This window comes from Phymastichus coffea, unplaced genomic scaffold (assembly GCF_024137745.1).
Source record: "Phymastichus coffea isolate CEN01 unplaced genomic scaffold, Cenicafe_Pcof_1.1 PCOF00123, whole genome shotgun sequence".
NCBI classification, from domain to species: domain Eukaryota; kingdom Metazoa; phylum Arthropoda; class Insecta; order Hymenoptera; family Eulophidae; genus Phymastichus; species Phymastichus coffea.
Window position 1 is genome coordinate 164,400 of NW_026706934.1, and position 13,634 is coordinate 178,033.

Below are 13,634 nucleotides of genomic sequence, written 5' to 3' on the forward strand. Positions count from 1 at the left end.
ACTGTTAAATATATAAACTTTCCTACACAGTCGCTAGTAAGAATTATATTTTACGTCGTCCGGCCTATTTAGGAAAAATGATAGAATCCTTTTTGGTGAATTTGGTAAAAAAAAACATAATTATTAGTCTTAAATAAAATTATTGTTAGAAGAAAAAAATAGTAGCAAACGATTCCAAAAGAATTAACTGGCCAAAACCAGGGAGCTTTCACCTAAATGCACACAGTATGATAAATGCCAGGCTATAAAAAGTGGAGTTATGCAAAATTTACAAAAGCATGCTCTTCCAACAGCTTCTCCACACAAAGGTTTCACTTTCGTGGCATCTTTATCATGATTTGAATAGAGCTAAGAACGAACTTGGAATTTCAATGAGAAAAGTAACAAGATTTAGGAGGACGCATGAGAAAAGATCAATTGTAAAAACAATAGATTATCAAATACAATAAAAAAATGTTGCGTTCTTGTTTAACGCACAAAAAATTGAAAGCCGTGGTAGCCGCACTGAATAAATTATACGCGAGACATCTGTGCAGGGCAAACGTTCAAAATATCAATATAACTGTAACTGAATTAATGAAAACTCACGTATAATGACGGTACCTTGCGTATATATATATATATATATATATATATATATATATATATACGCGGGACAAGAGCTATAGTAACTGGAATTCTAATATCTCTCCGTCGTTCTTTGCGGAGAGCGCGACAAAAGCGTTTTGGACGCGTAGGTGTATCGAGTGGGTGGCTCTATGCGCGCGAGCTGAGTATTGTGCGACTTATAACGACACGTTGCCGAGAGAGGAATAACTGCTGTTGCTGCTGTCTGGGCTTTGTTATTCACGAGTGTGGAAAATGTTGGGTGGAGCTCTGCAAACGGGGTTTGCTGTCGAGTGCAGTTGATTAAAAATTCTTCGTTGAGAGTCTTTTCTGTTCAGTTTTATTTTAAAATTTACTTTTGTGTTTAGGTAATATCGAAAGTATTGATCTGTTATTCTAATAAATCAGCCGGATCAAAAAAATTACACATACCGTACAAAATTATATTCAGAGTTAATGTTATCTGAACACAGACAAGAGCTATAAAGGTGTAACTGATTAATCACTCAGTGACTGCCTGTATTCTTCATTGTACAAAGTGTATTTACGAAAAGGCACCGAAAAAAGTCACCACGTGACAAAAATTTCACGCTGTAGTTATGATCACACTGATGAAATACATAATACGCTATTGTGAAAATAAGCATTGATACTTTGTACAAGCCAACCAACTCAAAGAGCACACGTACATAACAGTATTAAGAAAATCAAAAAGAAACAAGTCTGCCGGGTAGAAACAGCGAAACAATAATACGAGTAGGCATTGGTAAAAAGAAGTTCTAGAGTAAAGTGCATCAGAGTCGAATGAAAAGGAAATGAACCGAGAAACACACTTCCAACTCGTGTATTACCCCTGACTAGCTTTAGTAACCGGTGAAATACGTCAGAGGAAGGTTAGATAATCTCACCGAGGAATACGACTCATACAACTATAAGTGCCTCTTCTTTTCCTTCCGTCACTACAGTTCCTCTCTCGGCAAACGATTTATCGAGTATACCTATAATTTCCCTTTTCTAGATATGACGCACAGAAACGAGAGAATACGTTGATCGAAACGTCATCTCCGCGTTCGCTCTCGCTATTCAATTTGTCACGCGATTTGTACCCACAGAGTCTGCGCGTAATTTACTTCGTTTTGTAGTAGGAAATTGGTGATCGCCATTCGGTCGAACTCGCGCGAATGTGTTCGCAGTCCCAGAGAAATTACAGCGAGTATTAATTAAACATTTCACGCGCAGTTTAACGCGTTGACGCTTAGTTAAGACAGTCTAAGAGCAATTTACTTAAACGAATAGAAAAGCTGGGAGGGGGCTTTATCTATTGAAAACTCGCATATTCGAATTAGAGATCTATCGAGAAACACCTATTCACGAGCGTCGCGTCATTGACAGAAGTTGCGGAGCGCGATATATATACATATAGTAGGTGTACGTACGCATGCACACGTACAGGTACGAGCGCGAGCGTAGGGAGATCCGGCGGTGACCCACTAAAAAGCCCCCTCGCGCTCCTTTATATTTTCTCGCGGCGTCTTTTGTGCTATCGCTGCAGAGCGGCTCCTGTTCTCTTTCTCCCTCCTGCAGTTTGTAACGCGATTCGGGGTTCGCATGCCTCATTAACTCAAAGATTCTTTCTTTCTCGCTCGTCTGCGAGCTGCTCTTTTTTCGAGTAATTGCAGCTCTGTGTTTCGAGAAATCTCGCGAGAAAGGTCAAAAGGGCTCGATGAGAGTTTTCGACTGAGAGGGGAGAGGTATGATTGTATAAATATCGTCAATTACACCGTGCGTCTTAAGCTTGCAATACCTTCGATCGTCAAAGTGTCTCCTGAAAAAATCACAATGAATGCGTTACGTACATAATTTCCTTGTTCGGTATTTTTCGATTTCTTTTCTTTGTTGGACTATTTCAGTATGTATGTATGAGTGTGACTCAGATTTAAGAACGAAAATCAATCTGTTTATTTTTCTCTGAGGTTTCTAGAAAACCATGAAATGAACTTGCATGGTGTGGAAAACGACGAGCGTCATCGATGTCACCGATAACGAAATCGAATAGCAAACCTTTTCTTGTACACTCTAAATAAAGTCCTTGATTTAAATATATTTCTGAATTTCATTTTTATTAATAAATAATTCTAGAATCTTAAATTCTTCATTGAAGATGCCATCATAATTAGAAGCTGCTTGGTTTGGAAACTTGATAAAAAAGAAAAAAAAATATCAGACTACTGAGTAAGAAAGTTTTGCGATTGTAGTTATAACATTGATATCTGATCTGACCATAGGTGTTCAAAAAGCATCGATTTACCTAGAACAGCCAGTGGCCCTTCTACAAATTATTTACAAGCTGAAATTCTCTGTGAACTCGTTAAATAATGATGCATTAAAAATATTACGTTTGAATTATAGAATATCTTTTAGGTGACTAAAGGTGAACTCGGAAGATTAAATGTTACTTCATAAAACGTATTTTTCATACCGAAAGAAAAAGTTAAAAAAGTTTTAATAATATGATTGCTAAATCTATAGCAATTAATAAGTGAACATTATTAAAATGAAGATCATAATTATTGTCAAGCTTTGTCTGAAATGCTAATAGCCAAACGAATTGGATTTAAAACAGACACGCATTTAAAAAAAATACTATACGTCTAACATTTGGATGATAATGAGGCTAATAGAAGAAATCTAAAAAACGAAGGGAAAAGTATTCATGTATATAAAACCGAATCAGCCCTCTCTTGAATATCCCCCCCCCCCCACCTAAATAAGCATATGTAGAAAAGTACGTAAAATCTAAATGACAAAAAAGGCATATCGAGTATTCAGATCTACCACCTCACTAACGGCCTTTTATCGAGGCAATCTTCACGTTCACAGCTCACGGACGCTCCCCACCTATAATTTAATCAAATTAACCCCCAGCTATAAATAACCCTCTCTTACTCTCACGATCAAATGTTTCGCTTTTCGAGAATATCTGTGACGCTCCTTTTCTCCGCGAGCCCAAAGATCCACCCCAACCACAATAAAGGAGCGTAAAGTAAAAAAAAATTAAAGGAAGGAGGCTCCACCCTGGCGGTGACTCGGCGACGCATGAATAAGTCCTTTGTTCGCTGCCCCTCTTTTTTTCCGTGTGCTAGTGGCGAGAAAGAGCGCACGCAGGAGGCGAGAGACCCTGGAGGGCTCCCCTCGACAGGTTCACCTGCAACGAACAGGTTCCCCTTTCTATATATATATACGCGTAGAGGGTCGATTTCGATTTCCAGTCGTTCCTTTTTTTAGTCCTCTTCGTCTCCTCCTCCTTTTTCGAGACTTGTTTCTCGTTTTCCTTACTCTCCCCTCGGCGTCGGCCAAGATTTTTTCGTTACAGAAGGGGCTGTGTGCTCGAGTATCTCCGCGTATGTGTCTGTAAACACTTTTTTTAGTTTCGAAGTCAGCATTTCGAAGCTTTTTTATTATTTTTATTTTCATGGTGTACTGATTCTAGGAGTACCACAATTATTTTTATAATTCGTTTCTATCACTTTACAAATGTAAAAAAATATAAATGTAATTTTCTTCATTTTATTCTATTCGCTTTTTCTCTCTTTTAATATGATACTATTAATGTCACAGGTGATAATCAAATTATTTATTCGTATTAATTAATTCAGTATAATTTGATATGATAATTTCTTATTTTCTTAAAACGATTTTTTAGCGGCATTATTAGCATTATTATTTTCCATATTAATTATTTATAAATTGGATTTACTGCTGCAAATAGATTTCGCACTCTTCGATATATATATAATACAAATATTTCAAAATATAGGAAAATTCAAATTCGTTTTTTTTAGTACCAAACCAACTGTCACAACGCTCTATGTAAACGACTGATTTTTGTTTTAAATAAAATAATGCAAAAACATCATATAAAAAAATAGTACAAGATATTTTATAAGAGAAGGAAGATGTAGGATACGAAATTTCAATATGTTTGTTACCACAATTCTGGTAGTTCAGATTCCACCTTAATTGTAGGTTCAATTATAATGCGTGCAAAAATCTTCACTCGCCATTCTTATCATTCCAAAAGGGCAAGGGAATTAAAATCTTTATGCTAATGATTATATGAACAAATATTAATACGCACAGGTACCTAGCGTACCTTTGCAGCGTTCCGCGTGAACGTAGTTCAAGTAATGATAACAATACCAAAATAACATATAAGTTTAAAATCAGCACAGTATTCAAATTCAATCTACAAAACAACCATCAATTTCCAATGAGATTAAAAAAGAAACAATTTTTAACACCTCCACAAGCAATTATCAAAGCTTTCACCCAATGAAAAGAAAAAAAACTTTCTCATTACGCGGAACGTTTCCGTATTTTCACACACGATCTCTGTGAAAAGCATACACCTTCTCGAAGAAAGAAGCGTCTCCATTCTTTCAGGCTACGACCTCCCAATAAAGAGTCCACAGCTTATAGCATCATTTCGTTTCCTCTCTTTCGTCGTGGCAGCGGCAGCAACAGCCATTAAGTTGTACTCCGAGTCTCGGAAACCCCAGCGCGCCCCCTTCAATAGGCTATTCTTCCAGAGCAGAGGCGGCAAAGCATTGAGCCTTCATTACCTCCGGTCTCCTCCGGCGTTTTGTAAACTTTTCTATAAGCAGGTTTGAACGGGAGGGGAGGTCGATTTGGTGCGCTTTGGCGCCAATCTCTTGAGCGCTTTATAATAGTAGACAAGTAGCATTTTCACGCCACTACAGGTGGCTTTTAATCCCTCATTCGTTTGGCTTTTGTTGTGCAAACGGAGTATTAAATATTTGGATACTCAAGTGCAAGCCTTCCGTTCGCTTTTCGTATTGCACATTACGTGTACGATTGGCTGCTGTTCTTCAATTTTTCAATCCAACTAGCGTGTCCACTTATACAATAATGCGCGCGCTCTCTCGATAAATTTGGCATGGTATCTGCATATATAAAGGATAATTCAGACGAGCCTAGCCATTGATACGCAATGTTTTTCTGCGAAGAAACAATTAAAAGCGATCCCTCGAAATCCATAAAGAGCCGAAAGTTATTTGCATCGACCGAATGTTGCCGCAATCGTAAAAGTCTCCGCCTGCAGTAGATAAGCAGCCAATTTTTATTCGTACGTCGAAATAATCTGATCTAAAACCGTTTGCCCGTGAAAGAACATTCCCAGACCTCAAATCTCTCCCTTGGCCGCGAATGTTAATTAACCCCTCGGCATTACCAAGTCGAAATTCGCTCGAGGCCACGCAGCAGAAAAAGAAGGCGTATCGGTTTTCCGCTCCCCGCAATTACCGCAGATCGCCGAGCGCGCGTGCTCATTAACTTTCGCCAATTTCCGAGGGTTGCAACAGGTTGCACATACCAGCGTATACCCTTGAGCGTAGCTCTCGCTCGTTCTCCCTTTTTTCCTGCACGGCACGCACACACACTCGCACACACACTCGCACACACGCCTGCGTGCAACCGGTATATCAAGCCGCGCACGAAGGAGTCGAGCCGAGAGCGGCCACGCCGGCCACTTAAACTTCGAGGGGAGAGAGAGAGAGAGAGAGAGAGAAAACGACTGGTTTTTCTTGGGACGCAGCGACGGGGGTGGGCAACGTACGCGCATACCGACGCTGTATTTCCAACTGACCTTCGCGAGAGGAAGGATTACCCTGGCTCTGCTGTATTGCGCAACGCTAACCGATATTTGCTTTCCATTCATTTTTCTTTGAGCGAGAAAGCTCTGACATTTCAAAATCTCAAACGCTTCTAAATCTACAAGCGCTACATTTATTTATTCGGCGATAGGCCCTTCCCGATAAACCGATTATCAAACATGTGGTTTACGTTCTTTATCGTTCATCTCTAACAGCAAAATTATTACACGCATCTACATTTGAACTTGGTGCCATTATCTCCGATTGCGCACTGCCCGAGTAAACAGGAAAGCGATATCCAAGAGGGGAGAAAAATGACGATAACGGCGCGTCCTAAGACATTCTGGGAAAATTTGGTAGAGCTCGGAGGGTGGATCGCGAGAAACGGAAGGAAAAAACCGAGCAAAGTACGTTAGAGTCCGACCGTGATGCCTTGAACGGGGGCTCCGACGAAACTACACCGAAGAAGACTCGCGAGGGGCACGAGCGCGCTCTCCCTCTGATTCTCCCCGAAGATAACGGAGTCACGCCGGATACCAAGGATCCTCTCTTGTGTGCGGTAGTATGTAGGCAATGGAAAACATTCGCTCCGTTCGGTACTTCGTACATTCTTCAAGTATAATATCTCGAAAGCTCCATGGAATTTTAGTACGTTGAATGTGACAATTGCATTTTATTGATGGATAGCGCTAGTAGACGCTTGTTGTTCAATGTATCGTTGAACTTCCGATGGCAGACATTGAGAAATATGGGAAGGCATTTGAAAAGTTTACGAAATAGCGCGTTTTAATCAAATATTTGTCGGGCTTCAATTCAACGTTTCTCGTTGTGCGTAACTTTTTCATTTCGCATGTTCTATTGTCGCAGATACCTTACGAGGCAATCATCTTCAAGTTACTCGGAACGAAGTCGAATATTGTTGGATTCAACTTTCGTCAAGTCTAATCAAGTATAATTTGATTTAATTTAACTTTTCTTACACGGAACTCATTACCTCGCTGAAGCTTATCAAGTGCAAATTGTAGAATACCTTATCATTTGGTACTTGTATGCTTTCTTTCGAGAATAGCCGCACCTCTCGAGCACAACACACACTCGAGCTTCTTTCTTCATAGGTATACTTGTATAGATTTTCATATCGCTTACGGCGTATGTATAAGCATTGTTCCTGCCAACGTTTTGCACTTCATGGCTTATGTACATACATCTTCTCACCAAATTTTCCAACGTGACTGTGGAACTTTGGATTTTCATCGCTAGAGCATTGATTGCGCATCGACTGTTAAAGCAATTTTTTCCAAAATAGATTAACTTTGCGTGAAAACATCGCAGTGTACTTCCTTAATCAATACGTTGATAATAAAAATCATCTATATATCTCGATTTTCCATTTCCACGCTGTCATCTGAGATCCTTAGATACGACCATTCACCTAGAAAAATATTTTCACACCCCACCTCACGTACTCGCGTAGAATTTTAATATCTCAACTCTCCCACGTGTACAAATTTATTTAGGAACAAAGCCTAATAATATCCCTCCTCTCTCTCCAAACTCGTATAAAGAGAAAGAGGAAAAAGTATCGTCCAAACCCCCTTCGTATAATGAATGTAAAATCCGATCCTGTTTACAGTGGGTATACAATACAACCTGCCGCCACCGCGGCGGTAGAGCGTGAACAAAAAAAACGAAAGAATCCCGGCACAGCAATGCACCTGAGCCCGAGTGTCAGGTGACTCTCACATCCCCCTTTTGGAATTAGGAAAAAAGGCAGCTGCACTGATCCTGACTGTTTAACCGAGCGTAGTCATCGTGGTCCTCCCCGAGTCAATGCGCAACGAGAATGAAAAGAGAGGGAAAGAGAGAGGCGAGTGAAAAAAAAAATGAATGGGAAATTGTCGTTCACACGATTACGTGAACAGTTTCATTATGCCGCGTTCCCTTGCATAAATGTCTGGCTTGAATTACGTCCCTACGGTATGTAGCGGTGACAAATTACTCTTTTCTCCGTCAGCTTTTTTGCTATTCGTTTGCCATAATTATCGTTGGCAAATCGACATTGTTGAGTGTTTTCTTCCGTCGAAACAAATGCCCTTACCGAACGTCAGTTTTCAGCCGCGTGTTTTGGGAATACCTCATTTCTCGCGCTGAACAGCTCCGTAGAGAAATGGAAGATGAATGAAAACCGAACGGTTGGCTTGCAGTTGAAACGTGTTCGGCAGAGTGGAAGCCAATGGCCACAGACGCCTACAAGCGTGACACTCGATATAATGAAATAACAGTTCTCCCGATAATTTCCATCGTGTCCATATAAAGAAGTTAGACGAGGACATATCTCCATGCGTGCTAATTGGCTGCAGCAGCAGCGAAGTCGAAACAAGCTATATGGGCTTGTGTTCTTCGAAGAAAAAGAAGACGAAGTTTATTTATCGGAAAATCTCGAGTGGACGTGAACTTTACGATCTGTCAATGACACAAGGCAGGATATCAAGGAGAAAAAATGTACACAAGCTTATCAGCGAAAACTAACAGGAGGTGGAAGACTGAGATAAAAAGGGACATAATAGTGTCACGGAGTCAACGAACTCGGGTGTCGTCGTCGTAGGGTCGCCGAGAAAACTCTTTTGGGCTAATAGCCTACGCGCGTCCACGCACCAGTGGAGCTCATCGCTCGAGAGAGAGAGAGAGAGAGAGAGAGAGACAGAAGAGGAAGAGGAAAAAAAAATAATCTCAAATTAACTTGCACCTCTCTCTGTGGAAAGAAAAGAGAAAAAGTCCGTCTCTCCGGCTCATCCCGAAGTGGAAGAAAGAAGAAAGTTCCCCTCGCGGAGAGTTCACGCGTTATTTAGCACCCTGTGCGTCGCCGCCGCCGCCGCCGCCGCCGCTCTCTCCTCTGAAAATCCGACGAGTCAAGGCTCTACTCTCCTCTCATGTCGGCGGCGGCGGCGTCTCCAGAGTTCAGCGACCTCGACGTGCTCGCTCGCTCTCTCGCTCTCTCGCGCGCGCGCGCACGCCCGCCTTACCAAGCACCCCGCGACGCGCGGGCTTCAAAAGCCAACCTGCCTGCCTGCCTTTATTTATGTGGTACCTGTCCGTTTAGTAGGAGGGGTGGCTTCTTTTTCAGATGACAGCGGCGCGCATTCCGTATAAACTATTTGATTGCTGGCGATGCCTCGCGGCTGGCGGAGGCGCGCTCGTGGAAGAATTTACCGACCACGAGGTTTCTGAATAGCCGGAAAATTTTTATTTGACGTCTCGCGCGCGCTCGAGGGCCAATTCGATGCCCCCTTTCCCAGGCTGCTGGGAAATCCCTGTAATTTTCACGATAATTAGCTCGATGCCGATCCGACGAAAGGAAAATAAAAGCAGCACTAGAACCGGAAGAGAGCCGAAAGAATAAAACATAACGACGCATCGCGATACGCAACGAGAAGACTATAAAGATCTGCCTGAGCGCGCGGCACTGAAATAAAGCAATCATCGTCGCACGCTCCTGTCCTCGGACAAATCCCTGTCTATCTCGCAGCAGCCGCGATATCCATAAACATGCTTGCTTGCAACAACCCACGTGCGCATGAGCCAGATATCCTTACTATAGTCCATAAAGCAGCGAGCAAGCCGTTTTAATAATCAGATCCCTGCGCGCGAGCACCGTCGTGGGTGTGTCGTAAAATGCGGCGGTGAAAGGGTAGCGATCTCGATCCCGGCGCGCGTGCCAGAAGAAGAGAAGGCTCGTGTGCGAGGGGTCACATGCTCGCGAATGATCCTCCGTTCGTCGAGCTCGAGAGGATACGTTCTGTATACCGTTGAGAAAATTATCGAATCGGAAAATTTCGCTCTCGCGTTGCGCGCGGACTTTCGTAACCACGCGGCTGTCGCGCGCCGGTGGATTCCTCGGCGCGAGGAGAATGAGAAAATTCGCGAGCGACGATGGAAATGGAACGGACAAGTATGCTCAACTTTATTTACCAGGCAGAGGCATGGAAGCCCAATGCGAAATGCGAAACGATGAGCATTCCTCGAAGGCCCGCGAAAATCTAGATTAGGATGACGAAGAAGAAGAAGAAAAGGAAGGCCTGTCGCGACGACGACACACCTGTGTGTGTGTGTGTGTGTATGTGTGTATACGAAGCCAGCGGCGGCTTTACCGTTAAACTGACTTCCGGCTACCCACCTACCTACCTACCTACCTACTTTCGTCCTCGAGAGGATCAAGAGAGAAAGAGAGAGAGAGAGAGAGAGCTACAAGGAGATTCGCTGTCTCCTCTTCGACTTGTACACTTACGGTGCGAGAGTTTTCCTTATTTGATGATGGATTTCTCAAGTGTACGCATGCGAAATTTGAAACATTTCAGATTTATTTTGCGCGGCGTTGCCGAACCGGCGAAAAGTAGATCGCGACTGAAAAATGGAAAAACGAAGAATCTCGTTGGATTTGTACGAATATTCAGTTGTCTTGGGAACGACATCGCAGCAGCCAGCGCAAATGAGATGAAACGTCAACAGTCATTAGCCGCAGCCGCAATACTACGGCAGCACCGCAGAAGCAGCACTCCATTAACGAGCGCGTACACTTTCCACTGGCAAAAAAGTATCGCGCCAATAAACCTGCAAGAGAGCGCGGCGCACTGCGTCGAGTCACTAACCCCGCGTCAATCGGTCACGTTCCGAATGGATGCATGTAACATACTCTGGCGAGGAGAAAAAAGAAAAACAAAACGCAATCTATTGCGCGGTGACGGAAACTTTTTCAGCGGCGCCATCGAGAAACATCTTTTCACGAGCGCTCACACTCGAGCGCGACACACCCTCGGCGTGAGAGCGTGTTGGCGCGCGGTCTACAGGAGCTTATTGTTCTCCATAAAATAAAAATGAAAAAAAAAAGAGGAAAGCCACGAGAAGGAAGCAGCTAGACACGCGATAATGCGAGAGGCGTAATGCGGAGACGCAAGAGTCAAAGAGCCACGCGCAAGGAAAACGAGGATGTAACTGAGAGATGGAAAAATCAGAACCGAGAATAGCACCCAGCGACTGAGTGAGATAGGTGAGCTATATCGGTTACTGTAATTCTAGGAGTTAATTGTCGATGCTGCTGCGGATCCAAGGACAACAATTATATTTTGTCGAGTTTTGTGACGATAGTGGCGCTCGTCGTTGCATAACCCAGTGCATTTTTTCGTTATTAAAAAAGTTGATTCGAACGACGAATTTTCACGAAGTTCTCGAGCCTCAGGCGGTTCGAAATGAAACTTTATTGTTCAAAGGAAAAAATTATTTCGCTGATGGTACTCTATATCACAGGCATAACATTCGAGTTTCAATTAAAAATAAAACCTTTCTGTTTATTTACATTTTCTCTGATTTATTTACTTTACGAAACCAAAGAATTTAATGCATCGCCTCTGTATCTTTTCCAGGATTTTATAATTCTAGAAATTAATTATCGGTGCTGCTGCGGATCCGTGGACAACAATTAACTATCTTTTATCGAGTTTTGACATTCTTGTATTTGTCTGATGAGAGTGGTGCACGTCGTCGCATAGCCGAGTGTAATTTTTTGCAATTAATAGAGTTATTTGGAACGAAAAATTTTCACGAAATTCTCGAGCCTCAGGCGGTTCGAAATGAAACTTTATTGTTCAAAGGAAAAAATTATTTCGCTGATTGTACTCTATATCACAGGCATAACATTCGAGTTTCAATTAAAAATAAAACCTTTCTGTTTATTTACATTTTCTCTGATTTATTCATTTTACGAGCCCGAAGAATTTAATAAATCACCTATAGGTCTTTTCCAGGATTTTGTACTTCTAAAAGCTAATTGTAGATGCTACTGCGGATCCGTGGACAACAACTAATTAATCATCTTTTATTGAGTTTTGACATTCTTTTATTTGTGTGACGAGAGTGGTGTACATGAATAGTCCAGTGTAATTTTTCGCGATTAAAAAAGTTATTTTTGAAATTTGCACGACAAATTTTTATGAAATTCTCGAGCTTCAGTCGTTTGAAATGAAACTTTATTGTTCAAAGGAATAAATTCTTTCGTTGATGGTACTCTATATGACAGACATAACATTCGAGTTTTTATTAAAACTTGTGTATATTGCATACCGTAAACTAATAAAGTAATAAAATGATTAATGATGTATATTAACTTTTTATAAATTTCTATCCCTTACGACATCGATCGTGTCGTGATATTGTCGTGATCGTTCTATCGTGATGCAATGTATCGTTCATTTTCTACATGAAAATACATCGTAGAGTCAAATATAATTATTAGTGACTTCTTGAAATGCTGATTTATTAAAGTGTTTCCGAACTAATAGCGTTACTTGACGTTTCATGTACTATTGAACAAGTTGTCTTGCAGTTGATTATCAAGTTTTCAACTATCATTCGCGATAGTACGTGAAGTTTGAAATGGTCGATTATCTTGAACTGCTTCAATGAATTCGTGCTGGCAAGACGACGTTGACCGTTTACGCTGAAATAATCAGAGAAACTTTTTTCATTAGCATTAAAAATTTCTTCATTAGAAAACGCTTGGCTCGTTCTTCGCCTCATTCATTCTTATTATATTTTGACAGCTGACAATTGCGTAGCTGCGGGTATCGATTAATGTTAAACTGAACGGACACAGGTGGGAAAACTCATAGACTTGCGTATCCGCAAGAGAATTGTCATAATTTAGCATTTCCTCAATGCAGCCGTCGATCCAGTAAATTCCAGCAAGACTTCAACGTAACGACATCCGCGATTATAACTTCAAGCTGGAATCCTAATAAGCTCTTTCTGTTTGCCGAGCATCCCTTCGATGTAATTTATTCACCATTAATTGTCGAAAATTATTGGACTAACCACGACAGCAATGAAAAAAATAAGAGAATTCAATCTCCATTCGCTACGAGAAAGAAAAAAAAGCCGCGAGGACAGTCGTCCGAGAGAGAGAGAGAGAGAGAGGAAAGAAAAAAAGAGGCCGCGGCGGCGGGGTAAGAAGGTAGGTACGTTGCGAGAGAGGGAAAGAGAGAGAGGGAAAGGAAGAAAATGAAGTGGGGAAAGCTCGGCTGGTATCAGTGTGTACACCCCGTGCGCGTTCAACGACCCCGCGTTGCCGGCTCGCACGCTGGCTGGCTGCACGCACGCAGAGAGAAAGAAAACGAGCTCTCTCGCTTCCTTCGTTCTCAGTCTTGGCTCTCTCTCTCTCTCTCTCTCTCTCTCTCTCTCTTTCACTTTACTCAACTTGGCTTGTGTATGCAACCTACGTATGCACGCGTATGTACGAGCGAGGGCTTTGCCCGCTTTTAACCCCTGCCTGATTCGGCTGTGTGCGCGCGCCAGGGTACCCAAAGC